Below are 12,316 nucleotides of genomic sequence, written 5' to 3' on the forward strand. Positions count from 1 at the left end.
AACTCCTAGGGGCCGAGGGGTCTTTGACTTCCCCAATAAAATATATGAGTCCCCCCTAAAGTTGATGGGCATTGCTATTCAAATTGTGTGTGTGTGCACCGCATCATGTGATCAATTATGCGGGGTTGAGCTTACCTGCCCCCTCCATTTTATTCAAGTTGGCAGGCACCCCTGCTCAGCGTAGACCTCGTTGAAGTGAATGTGCCTAAATTAGTCGTGTCTTTATTTCAGCGGGTCTGTTCTGACCGCGACTAACCTTGGACGCAACACAGTTTGAGGGTTGTCACTGATGCTCCCCTTACTCGGAGTAGACCTCCTTGAAATTGGTGGGCATGGCTAACTTGGGTTCATTTATTTCACTATGTCTATTCCGTGGAGAACTTGGTTGGATACAACTTCGAGTCCCCCCCCCCCCCGCCCATGCATTTTTAGGCGTGGTGGGGTCTGATTTTGTTTTTTGTGCTGGGGGGACTGCCTCCCCATGGAAATAATAGTAAGCTAGGTTAACTGAGTATTTTACATCATTCTGGCCTCTGCAAAGTATGATATAATGTGAATTTCACTTGAGTTTTTTTAGGGGGAGGTGTTAACCGTCTAGCTGAAAAAAAAGTTTTCGGCGGGGGAGGGGTTGTGGGGGAACCAGTTGATCTTGGTATTATTTTAAATGTCTTTTTGCAGGGGGAGGGGCTACCTACCTAGGCAAATGATTGTACTAGTATACTGAATATTGCACACTATTCTGGTTCGATATAAAGTGACATTATGAGAGATGTTTTTGGAGTGTGTGTGTGTTAGAAATCTGAGGGACGTAAGAAGTGGGGAAACTCCTGGCTGAATTTTTTTCAGGCTTCGTACTATCGGAGTCTGATTCCCCCCCCCCAACACCCACCCCATTTCTTTTTTCCCCTTCTCCACGTTGCAAGTCCTTTGCTTCAATCTCTCCGTCTCCCTTCCCCGCTCTGCCTTTGGAGCGGGGTGAGAGGAGGTACCGCCTCTTTTTAAGAAGCAAGTCTGTGCAAAGGCATGTTTGGTTTACCTAATCTGATGAAGGGGAGAGTTTAAGGAGGATGGTTGGGGGGGGGGTTGCCGAAGAAGCTATAGAGGGTGAATTGTCGTTCCTTTCCTCAGTCAAGGAAGAAGCTGGCACTCAGTTCCTAAAGACCAACTTACTTCTTCCCTTGAGAATATTTATACAGTGATGTTACAAGTATTTATACAGAGATTTTTGAGAAAACCAAATAGGTCTCTGTCCCATGGAGCCTACAGATTGTGGGGAAAAGTATGAATATTAAATTAGGATGGGAGTAGATGGGACGCGGGTGGCGCTGTGGGTTAAACCACAGAGCCTAGGGCTTGCTGATCAGAAGGTCGGCGGTTCGAATCCCCGCGACGGGGTGAGCTCCCGTTGCTCGGTCCCTGCTCCTGCCATCCTAGCAGTTCAAAAGCACCTCAAAGTGCAAGTAGATAAATAGGTACCGCTCCAGTGGGAGGGTAAACGGCGTTTTCGTGTGCTGCTCTGGTTTCGCCAGAAGCAGCTTAGTCATGCTGGCCACATGACCTGGAAGCTGTACGCCGGCTCCCTCGGCCAATAAAGCGAGATGAGAGCCGCAACCCCAGAGTCGGTCACAACTGGACCTAATGGTTAGGGGTCCCTTTACCTTTAAAAGGATGGTGGTGGTGGTGATGATGATATCCTATTCTTTCCTCCAAGGAGTTCTTGGTAAAATATGTGCTATGCGACTGCACACGTTTATTAACCTCATGGAAGCCCTGAAATTTAGTTCAGACTGAGTGACCTAAGAGCTCTAACTTAAGATCCACTGCCAACTATGTCTCCCTTTCCCCCCAGGCAGGAATGTTATCACACATACTTTGCACTTTGGGAATGAGGATTATGGGGATAATTGTTCTGAAAAAGGTGGTTTTTGAAGAGGGAACCTGAACAGGAAGGGAGAAAGGTGTCACTTAATGCGACACACTGACCCCCCCCCAAAGTTTCTTAAGTAAGGGCTTTTTTGAGGGGTGAATCAGGTCTAAGCTATTACAAATGGCGTAGCAGGCTGAAATTGAACTGGATGTTCAATTTCTCCCAGTGCATTGAAGGTCAAGTGATGGGCAAGGTGCCACCTGATGGATTTCTGCCTCTTAATGGTGCAAAGGGACACAATCTTGAAGTAAGAAGGGGATGCCTTTTGTTTTTAATGTGTTCTTGTGGGGGAATGGGGAGTAAAATGTGTGTTTTGGTGCTGCGATTGTAAAATTAGGGAGTGGCAGGACTGAGGAACGGTACGCAGCAGAAGGGTGCGTCTTTGCTGCTTGTGTGCACATGGAGCAGAAAGTGGGAATAAACTCGAGAAACTATGTGAATAAAGTGCTACAAACCCCTGAGACAGTTTGCTCACAAGGTGCTTAGGATCACTGCTCGAAGCCCCCTATTTTAAATTTTATTTGAATCATTTCTTACCCACACTTCAACCAAAACCATGAAAGTCCCCAGAGTGTCTTCAAATATATTCTGCAAGAAAAATCTTGGGTACCCAAAACTTTGCTGCTGGCACTTTAGTCTCTTTCACTTGCCTGCCCCTTGCAACCTACCTTCCTTAATGCTCAGAGGTTGGTGAAATAAATATGTAATAATCCTTTGAGGACTAGATCATGCATTCAGATAGGCTTAATCTTGGACTAGGATTAGTTGGGGGACCTCTCCTGAATTATTACGAGTGAGCTCTGGAGACAGATAAAGTAATGAGTGATGCTTCCCTGAGCATCTTCAGAGGACCTTTCCCACTTGTCTTTACCCACCTGCCATTTCTTTTAAGGCAAAGGATTTCCATTTGAGGCATAAAGAATAGGCATGGCTCTCAGTGGACTCCGTCTGTAGGCATGCTGGCAGGGGGTTTCTCTCCATCTGATGCATGTTGTTGTTGTTTAATCGTTTAGTCGTGTCCGACTCTTCGTGACCCCATGGACCAGAGCACACCAGGCACTCCTGTCTTCCTCTGCCTTCCGCAGTTTGGTCAAACTCGTGCTGGTAGCTTTGAGAACACTGTCCAACCATCTCGTCCTCTGCCGTCCCCTTCTCCCTGTGCCCTCTATCTTTCCCAACATCAGGGTCTTTTCCAGGGAGCCTTCTCTTCTCATGAGGTGGCCAAAGTATTGGAGCCTCAGCTTCAGGATCTGTCCTTCCAGTGAGCACTCAGGGCTGATTTCGTTAAGAATGGATAGGTTTGATCTTCTTGCAGTCCATGGGACTCTCTGATGCATAGGGATCAATAAGTAATGTTTTCTTTTCTGGAATTTACTGGTTTGGCTTCTTATCCCAAATCACCCCCCAAGAAACTGTGGAAGGCATACATGGAGTGTGGTCTCCCTCCCCACCCCAAAAATACCCTCCCAGCAACCCTGCAAGGTAGGTAGATAGAGACTGGCCCGTTAAACATCGTGGAAATCCTGGATTGTGCCTTCTCCGTCTAGACTGTCTTGGCACACAGCATTGCCAGTTTAAATTTACTTTTCATAGTCTGGCCTGTAGGGCTGTTGGCAAAAGCACTCTCCCCCCCCCCTCTCCCTCCCTCCTCCCACAAGGCATAGGGCAACAGGATGTATGGCTCCTTGTTGGAAAGGCAATTTCCCGCCTGCTTTCCCTCCTGCTACTGCCTTTGGGAGTAGACTGTGTTGCAGTCAGACTTCGTGACAATTGCTCTTTTGCCCTTGGAAGCAAAGGGCCTGATTATAGTCTGGGAAAACTGGGTGGGAGGCTCTGCTAATTGCTGCCTACAGAGGCTTGGTGGTTCCCTAATAAAGGGTGAAGAGGAGAGAGAGGTCAGGAATCAGTCGAGGCACACTCTCTCTCCTGACTTCCTACCCCCCCCCCCCCGTAACTGACAAGCCAGCAGCCCTCATCTCCCAACCCTACAAATTCTCCCTTTTGACCTCTTGCCTTTCTAAGCTTCACTTCCAGCTTTTAGAGTTGTGCATTAGGGGTGGGTGTGGGTGTGGGTGCGCGTGCGCGATCATCAGACCCAGTGGTGCTTGTATAATGACTGGTTTTGGGGGGTGAAGGGTGTCCTTAATGGAAACCCACAACAACATCTCCACACACAAACTGACTCCTTCCCTCAATTATAGCCAAATCATTCTTGCTATCTTTTCTATGTACCTGATCTAAGTCACAGTCTTATTATTATTATTAAAAACATTTTTACTGGGGACATAGCAAAGCAGATAAGTGGAATATTTATAATTGCTCTACAATAAATAGTAGTAATCGAGGGAGGTGGGTGGCGCTGTGGGTTAAACCACAGAGCCTAGGACTTGCTGATCAGAAGGTCGGCGGTTCAAATCCTCGCGATGGCGTGAGCTCCCATTGCTCTGTCCCTGCTCCTGCCAACCTAGCAGTTCGAAAGCACGTCAAAGTGTAAGTAGATAAATAGGTACCGCTCCGGCGGGAAGGTAAACGGCGTTTCTGTGCGCTGCTCTGGTTCGCCAGAAGCGGCTTAGTCATGCTGGCCACATGACCTGGAAGCTGTACGCCGGCTCCCTCGGCCAATAAAGCGAGATGAGCGCCGCAACCCCAGAGTCGTCCATGACTGGACTTAATGGTCAGGGGTCCCTTTGCCTTTAAATAGTAGTAATACTTTTGAGAGAAAAGAATCTTCTTGCATTTATTTATTTCAGGGCAGTGATTTCTATCCCTGATGCAAACTGTGACACGAAGAGGGGATGGATTGAATCTCCATAGCTGCTATATGCCTGTCTGTCCCCCCCCCCCCCAATGCATCTCATTGCTAATTTCACGAGTAATGTCAATATGTAACTTTCTAAAAGAAGTGCAATTCATAAATACAGTCTAGCCAGTCATGCTCTCTCTCCCCCCCCCCTATTATACTGTGAAAATTGTAGCTGAAACATAAGGGAACTAAGCTCCCTGTTTCCAGCCCCCCACCCATCCAGCTGTGTACACACCACACATTTAAAGCAGATGACTTCGCCAAAAGAATCCTGGGAACTGGAGTTCACCCCAAAGGCTGCAGAACCCTCAACCACGCTACAGTTCCCAAGATTCTTTGAGGGAGGTCATATGCTTTAAATGTGATTTAAACCAGTGGTGTGTAGGCAAGTGCACATTGTGATTTGAACACAGAACAGGCCCTTTAAGGCTCCTTGGTTCCCTACACCATCTTCCACACATGCTCGTGGCTATTTATTGTACTGATACTTCCAATAAATAATAATACCAGTTGCTGGGAACAAAATGCTGCCCTACGTGAGTTGTTGGCCTGATCCAACAGGCTCTTCTTATGAATGACATAGAAGCTATAGATAATCAGCTATTGAAAAGCAAAAGGGCTGATACTATGGCAGGCTGGCGCTTGTGTAGCTTTTTCCATATCTGCCTTACATATTACTGTATATTTTGGAAAGTTCTTTGTTCGCTCTGCATTTGGACACCTCTTCAGATATCACCATCAAAATTTAGCCCAAATTTGAGGTCAAAGAACAGGTTTTCACCTGTGTTTGGATGACATTTTGAATCAAGATGGTGGACTGACTAGCAAATTTTACCCACTGATTTCAAAAGTGCACAGATTTTTGTTTGTTTATTAGAATTCTCAAGTGGTGCCTTGTGCAAAACTGCTACTATATTTTATTTTAGAGTATGCTTCGTTCTGTGGTGATGGGGGATTGTACCAAAGCAAATATCTGAAGCCACTATATTTGATGCTCTGTCATGTGTTTTTACTGTTGTACACCATCCTGGGATCTTTTGATAAAGAGCAGTATATGAATTAATAATAATAATAATAATAATAATAATAATAATAATAATGCTATGTTAATCATTTTTAGGGCAAAAGCGAGGGAAGAATCTTTATCATCTACTTTTAAAACATGGATTGTGGTGAATGGTTTGTTATAAAATTCAAGTGAAGATAGTGTGTGTGTGTGTGTGTGTGTGTGTGTGTGTGTGTCTGTATCTGTCTTATAGGGCAGTGTTTCCCAATCTTGGGCCTCCAGCTGTTTTTGGACTACAACTCCCATCATCCCTAGCTAGCAAGACCAGTGGTCAGGGATTATGGGAATTGTAGTTCAAAAACAGCTGGAGGCCCAAGGTTGGGAAACACTGTTATAGGGAACTTAGCCTTATAGCCTGTCAAATTCTGTGTCCATCAAATTAAGGATGCTGCTGATGTGGTGTCTTCCAGAGTTTGTTGGACTACAATTCCAGCCAGCCCCAGCCAGCATGGCCAATGGTCAGGGCTGATGGGAATTGCAAACAACAACATCTGGAAAACACCATTTTAGTGACACATGGTTTAACCTAGTGCTGACGGTTCTGACTGGCAGGTGCTCTCCAGGGTATCAGAGGTTTTCTCCATCGTCTGGCACCTAATACTTTTTTAAGTGGGGATGCTAGGATTGAACTTGGGACCTTCTGCATACAAAGCAGGGGCTCTACCACTGAGCTACAGCCCTTCTCCAACATGGGAAGCTTCCCTATATTGAGTCAGACCATTGCTCCATCTAGCTCAGTGTTGTCTATGCTCACTGGCTCTCCATGATTTCAGACAAGGGGCAATCCTAGCCCTACCTGGAGGTGTCAGGATTTGAATCTAAGACCTTCTGCTCTGCTGCTCAGTTGTGCGCTTTCCACAAATGACTCCGGAGTGCCTAGGAATTTCCGACCCCAGTCTGCTTGTTTCCACTGCCCCTTGGAAACTTCATGTTTCTGAAGTGCTTGTTGATATATCTCTGAGCATGTTTAAAGCAATTATCTGCATGGCACTGAAGGCCACCTGTGGCAGGAACAGTCCTTTTCATTTCATCTGCTGAACACCTGATCTGCTGCAGCTGAGCCAAGTACCCAGATGTTGCTCAATGATGACTCGAGCTCCTTTGTGACTGAATGGAATAGATGAGTAGGCCTTTTAGTGGGAAACAGCTGGCTATTCAGTCCTGCCCCCATGCAGAACTGTGAATCACACTAGGCTTCACTTCTGTGGAAGCTAGACACCTCATAGGACTAACTTTGCTGGTGTTGGTGAACTTTGCATTGCACATTTACAGCTATTTGTGCCTGTGATGATGTCAGGGGAGTTATATGTAATCGTGCTTTCAATACTGTTTGTACCTGCAAAAGCTTTGAGGTACCCACACTTACTCTTTTCTACTCTACAGCTTCCAACTGAACTCCTGTAATTTCTCACACCACAAATGTTTCAGGGTGTTGTACTTTTGCCCCATGTTTGTTGCATTGTACTGTAAGACAGCAATAATACAATAACATTGGGTAGCATCGCAAGACAACGAATAATTAAATTTAGATCCTGCCCTCCTTCTCCTTGCTTCATTTAAAGATTTTCAGAGACTTTGAGACTAAAGATTTCGTTTTGTACTTGTTATGGTTTGAAGGAATTCTATAAAGATTGTCTATCGCGTATGTACAAGGTCATTGTGTTGCCTAGACATTGCTGACGTACTCTTTGCAACACAGGGGTTTGTTTGGTTACTACTTACTTCTTCTCAAAGTGGTGGACATGAAAGTGATAACTTAATAAAAGCATCTTGAAAACAATTCCAATATAGAAGCAAGTGGGAAAAATTACTTCTTAAAAGACTTCAGTAAGCACCAAAAGGATAAGAGATGGCATAGAATAATAGAACTGCAGAGTTGGAAGGGACACTGAGGGTCATCTAGTCCAACCCCCTGCAATGCAGGAATCTTAGCTAAAGCATCCATGACAGATGACCATCCAACCTCCACTTAAAAACCTCTAAGGAAAGAGAGTCCACAACCTCCTGAGGGAGTCTGTTTCTCTGCTGAACAGCTCTTACTGTTGGAAAGTTTTTCCAAATGTTTAGTCGGAATCTCCTTTATTGCAACTTGAAGCCATTGGTTTGAGTCCTACCCTCAAAAGCAGCAGAAAACAAGCTTGCTCCCTCTCCATGTGACAGCCCTTGAGATATTTGCAGATGGCTGTCATATATCCTCTAGTCTTCTCTTTTGCAGGCTAAACATACCCAACTCCGTCAACCATTCCTCATAAGACTTGGTGTGCAGACCCTTGATCATATTGACTGCCTTCCTCTGCACACGTTCCAGCTTGTCAACATCCTTCTTAAATTGTGGTGCCCATAATTGGACACACTATGCCAGGTGTAGTTTGACAGAGGCAGAATAGAGTGGGACTATTACTTCTCACAACTCTTCTGTTCATGCAGCCTAGAATTACACCAGCTTTGTTTTTGTTTTGTTTTTTGCTTCTTCATCACACTGCTGACTCATGATAAGTGAGTGAGAATTTGATCCCTGGTCTCCCTGGCACTGGTCCGACACTCTAACCACTATGCCACACATAAAACGGGATGTGTGGGGGTGGTTAATTTAAAACCCATCATTAATGCAATAGTGTTGCATCAATTAAATATTGCAGAATGCACCTGCAAAACATTGCCCCCCTCCCCAATTTGCAGGAACTATAAGACAGGAGTATGGGACGCGGGTGGCGCTGTGGGTTAAACCACAGTGCCTAGGACTTGCTGATCGGAAGGTCGGCAGTTTGAATCCCCCCCGACGGGGTGAGCTCCCATTACTCGGTCCCCGCTCCTGCCAACCTAGCAGTTCGAAAGCACGTCAAAGTGCAAGTAGTGCAAAGCGCTCCGGCAGGAAGGTAAATGGCGTTTCCATGTGCTGCTTTGGTTCGCCAGAAGCAGCTTAGTCATGCTGGTCACATGACCCGGAAGCTGTACGCTGGCTCCCTCAGCCAATAAAGCGAGATGAGCGCCGCAACCCCAGAGTCGTCTGCAACTGGACCTAATGGACCCTTTATCTTTACCTATAAGACTGGAATGGCACACATTGGGCCCTCCAGATGTTGGACTACAGCTTGCCATTCCTGACCATTGCTTTCATCCTGATGCTAAATGTTGGTTCTAGGCACCTCTCTCTGGGCTAGCAAGGGAGGTGGCTGACATGTCAACCTGTGGATGTTGCAGCTGCACATGTGCTATGCAAACCTCCCTGACCACACACACCCAGGCTTGGGAGAACTGAGTGCTGCATTCTGTGGTTTCTTTGTTGTTTTTTCATTAAGCCTCATTCCTATCTGATCTTCCTCCTTTGTGCCCAAACTGGCCTTGTTTCTCTCCCCCACCCCCCTCCTTAGAGGGAAGGAAGGGAGGGAAAGAAAAATAGGTTGTAAATTCAGGAGAGCATTTGTGGTTCATCATGCTCCTCCCAAGAAGCATGATAAGCTGTCTCTTTGCACTTTAGTTTATATTTATTTATTTTTAAAAAACTTATACACCACAATTTATTTATTTCTTAAAAAATCAAAGTGGTTTCCAAACAATATGTATAATAAAATAAAAACATAAATATTAAAATTGCATATAGCTGGATAACCGTAGCATATTTTTTTCTGTCTTACTTGAATTGTCTGCATAAACTGGTTGCAAATAAAATAAAAATGGCAAATGTTTGTGCAATGCTAACGTGTGATTACTTGGCCACAATCTTGACTTTCCTGCAGGGGCACTTGTCATGTGGAATGGCCCTAGCTCAGGGTTTGCCATGACTCACTCTAGCAGTAATTACATTAAAGTAATTACTGATTTACTAATAATCATTTTTGAAATTGAAATATCGAAAATGAGCAGCCTCATGTCCAGAGTTGCTCAGGAAGTGTAAGAAACCAAAAGATCCGGAACGGATTCTGTTCGACTTCCGAGGTACTACTGTACATAGAGAAGATGTGGCAGGATCCTGACAGTCCTGAGACTTGACTCACTGAAATCAGTGGACTTAAAGCTAGTTATGTTTATTCATTTAAGTGTGCCTTCTCTAGGTCAGCCTAGCACATAGGCTGGATATAACCCTCTGTCTTTATTTTTTAAAATGAATCTTGGTGGCGGTGGGGTGACTGATTTTGATTAGTGTCCACTTTCTCACATAAAGAGCGTTTTCCAGCAGAAGAATGAGAGACATTCCCTTTATCAAAAGCATAGCGTGACAAGCACCCCACCCTGTTTTCACCAGAGGTCCCACCTTTTTATATAAGTGTTAGATAAAGAGCGTATAAAACCAGTGTGTGGAACTTAAAATTTTGCGTCTCTCTGGCCAAGCACAGAATTCTCTCTCCAGCATTTTCTTCTCTCATCAGTTACTGCCGATATAAAAAGTTGCAGTTCTGATAGTTGTTTATTATTTTGCCCACACTGTAAGTAAACTATGGGCGCCTGGTCAGACCTTGCCTCATCTCTCCTTTAAAAGTCTCCAAATAATTCCTCTCTCAAAGCAATATAGAAAGGGCAGTACATGGCAACATGTTATAACTTCTTCAGTGTGGGCTCTAAAGCATGAAAAGTATCCCTTCATCTGTGGCGAGAAGGAACATGGAAGGTGGGGTGAAAGCCACAGTTCTGGAGTGGCATTCTGTTGGGGTGGAAATTGACCCTTTCCCAGTATTATCAGATTAATTATTTGATGAGGAGGGAGGAGGCACAGCTCAATGAAGGAAGGAGGTTGTGTGCCTGTGCGCAAGAGCGTGGGATAGCCACACCTGTTGCTGACATGCCACCTCCAGAGGGTTAGCTGAGGGTTATCCTTAGGGCCAAAAAGGGTTAGTCACCCCTACTCTCGGCCAAACATACTCTGCTCTCGGCTAAACTCTTAATCCCAATGTGATTCTTGGGGTATGAGAAATGATTACTCCCTCAGAACATATGTACAGTTGGTTTCTTTTCTAGAGAGCAGCCACAGCATATAGCTCAGGTTAAGTGGGAGAGGTTTCTCTGTTAAAATCAAAACAGTTGACTTGCAGGTAGATGTAATCCCCTGGTGTGGTTCTCTTCAGAAATTCCAGCAGGTCAGAGATGTTAACCTGTGGCAAGGAAACCAACCAAGTGCCTTGTGGCACCTGAAAGACTGACTGGTTTTAGATAGCTAGAAAGGCAAATAGACAGATAGATGACAGCTCCTAGGAGCCAATGGATTTTGCCCCCTCCCTCCTTTTCTTAGGGGGCCTGGCCCCCTCACGATGTTGCACAATGCTCATGGCACCAGAACATTGTGTTGGACCCCCCAATCATCTTGCCTCTGGATAGATAGAATTTTGTCACGAAGTGGATGAGTGATCTTCAGGTGTCAGGTGTAATTGGGAAAAGAGAAGAGGTGATAGTAAACAATGGGCCAAAATCCATGCAATGCAATGCTAGAGGTATAGTTTGTGATGTTTCTGAACAAGATAGCATGGGGACATAATATACTGTCATATATGATGTCATACTATTGGTCCACCAAGCACAGTTTTATTAACATTGACTGGGAGTGGCTCTCCCAATTTCAGACATGGTCTCTCTCTTCCAACTGCCCCTGCAGATGCTCTGCCACTGAGCTATGCTTCCATCAGTAGCTGTGTCACTGCCAGCCTTCCCAACTTTGCTAGTTGTTCACTTCATCTGTAATGGAAGAGAGTTTGCTGACCTTCACTGAGCCGCAATTTTCTGCGAAACTAAAGTTAAGCAGTTTGTTTTCCTGTGTGGATATATATTGCCAGGTGAGAATGCTCCATGCATCTGGCAAAGTGGGCTCTGGTCCAAGAAACTTCTGGCCCAATGAGACAGAGTCTTTCAGATGCTTCTAAACTTCTTGCTGAATCACAGTGAGCATGGAACCCAGAGAAAGCTTGGCTACCCATCATCAGCATTGCTCAGCTAGTCACCATAGTAAGGTTATTTAGACAGTCCTAAGTAATGTTATTCCTTACTGGGAGGGTCCTTAGTTCAATGGCAGAGCACCTGTTCTGCGTGCAGAAGGTCCCAGGTTCAATCACTATATTCCTAGGTTGGGAATGTGGTGGGTTTGCAGTCTGTAATAACATGCCCTGTCTTGTCTTCAGGGACCATTGACTTAGTGCCTTACTCAGAAGACTGCATTGCCAAAAGTAGGAGCTGCCCAAGTTGGGCAAAGCTGTGGCAACATCTGGAATACTGAGCTCCATTGCATCAGAGTAGGGTGAACACAGATGCTGGCCAGTTTTTGAAACCAGTATGTGACCTGTCAGCACCTCTCTCCTCGCCTCCCACCCCTGTGTCATACAGCCGGCCTTTTTTGCAGACAGTGGATGGTTTTTCTTGCCCTGCTTCATCTGGGGATGCTGGTTTGAGACTGGAGGTGGCTGTGATGCGGGAGAGCAGGTTCACACAGTGCAGAGTTAGATGGTGAAACTTGCCCCAACGAGAGGAAGGAACGGCCACCAGGCTGGATGGCTTTGAAAGAGGATTAGATGAATTCACTTGAGGAAAAAGCTCTCAG

At 45.4% G+C, this 12,316-nt stretch overlaps 2 protein-coding genes across 4 annotated transcripts in view; one reads left to right on the forward strand and one right to left on the reverse strand.

The window, feature by feature from the left end:
* SLC31A2 (solute carrier family 31 member 2) overlaps positions 1-12,316 on the reverse strand; it is an 833,895-nt gene that overhangs the window by 719,223 nt on the left and 102,356 nt on the right. The window lies entirely within an intron of this gene.
* Positions 1-12,316, forward strand: part of NIBAN2 (niban apoptosis regulator 2) — a 98,524-nt gene that overhangs the window by 582 nt on the left and 85,626 nt on the right. The window lies entirely within an intron of this gene.

The sequence above is a fragment of the Podarcis erhardii genome, assembly GCF_964252035.2.
Source record: "Podarcis erhardii genome assembly, chromosome: Z".
Taxonomy (NCBI): Eukaryota; Metazoa; Chordata; class Lepidosauria; order Squamata; family Lacertidae; genus Podarcis; species Podarcis erhardii.